This window comes from Micropterus dolomieu, linkage group LG17 (assembly GCF_021292245.1).
Source record: "Micropterus dolomieu isolate WLL.071019.BEF.003 ecotype Adirondacks linkage group LG17, ASM2129224v1, whole genome shotgun sequence".
Lineage (NCBI taxonomy): Eukaryota > Metazoa > Chordata > Actinopteri > Centrarchiformes > Centrarchidae > Micropterus > Micropterus dolomieu.
The window spans coordinates 1991711-1993163 of record NC_060166.1 but is presented as its reverse complement, the minus strand read 5'-3'; positions in this window follow the sequence as shown (position 1 = coordinate 1993163).

Below are 1453 nucleotides of genomic sequence, written 5' to 3'. Positions count from 1 at the left end.
TTGTTGTTGCTGTTTCAGTTGTGGTAGAAGTTGTAGTAGTAGTTGTAGGTGGGTGAGTTGAAGTTGTTTCAGTTGTGGTAGAAGGTGTAGTGGTTGTAAGAGTGGTTGTTGGTGTCTGAGTTGTTGTTGCTGTTTCAGTTGTGGTAAGAGGCGTAGTAGTAGTATAAGTTGTAGAAGGTGCAGTGGTTTTAGGAGTAGTAGATGTCGGTGGTGGAGTTGTAGTTGTTTCAGTTGTGGTAGAAGGTGTTGTGGTTGTTGGAGGAGTTGGTGTGGTTGCAGGTTTTGGTGTTGTGTTGCATTGCACTGTCTTGCAACACTTTACCTTTATTTCGTAATCTAAACATATGGGGGGGTATTGTAAGCTGTTCTTACACAGGAGTCCTTGGTTATTACATGTTACTGTTTGTCCCATTTGCTTTAGGGGAACCCCTGGATAGTGCACCGCCTGACACTCCACTGCCACTGGATTCTCACAGATGTTATATCCTTTTTGGATGATGTGTTTGATAGTTTCATTGTCCCCACCTCCAGGACCATATTCTGGGTAGTCTGAATTTATCCACTGTGACCAGGAGCATAATGTTTCCTGACAAGGTGTTTCAGATGGAGAAGGGGTAGTAGTAGTAGTTGTAGGTTGGTGAGTTGTAGTTGTTTCAGGTGTGGTAGAAGGGGTAGTGGTTGTTGTAGTAGTAGCTGTAGGTAGGTGAGTTGTAGTTGTTTCAGTTGTGGTAGAAGGTGTAGGTGGTATACTAGTAGAAGATGTTGTAGCTGGAACTGTGGTAGAATGAGGAGATGTTGGACACCCACAGCATTTCAGTTGAATCTCATAATCAAAACAGTCTTGCTCAAGCCCTTGTTGTTTGTTGATACATATGAGACCCGCATCTGTATTACAAGTCACATCTTGTCCTAACTGTGACAAGGAAAGACCTGGGTAAAGAACAGCTCTACAACGGACTTCTACTGGGGCTGGGCAAACAAGATGACCAGCAGAGATTATCTTCTGGATGGATTCATCTTCTCCACCATCAGGTCCTGGTGTGGGCTTTCCCAGATTGATCCATCCTGACCAACCACATGTCATATCCTGACCCCCAGGGCAAGCTGTAGTTGTAGGTGGGTGAGTTGTAGTTGCTTCAGTTGTGGTAGAAGGTGTAGTAGTAGGTGTAGGTGGGTGAGTTGTAGTTGTTTCAGTTGTGGTAGAAGGTGTAGGTGTCTTGCTAGTAGAAGACGTTGTAGCTGGAACTGTAGTAGAATGAGGAGGAAATGTTGGACACCCACAGCATTTCAATTGAATCTCATAATCAAAACACTCTTGCTCAAGCCCTTGTTGTTTGTTGATACATATGAGACCTGCATCTGTATTACAAGTCACATCTTGTCCTAGCTGTGACAAGGAAAGACCTGGGTAAAGAACAGCTCTACAACGGACTTCTACTGGGGCTGGGCAAAC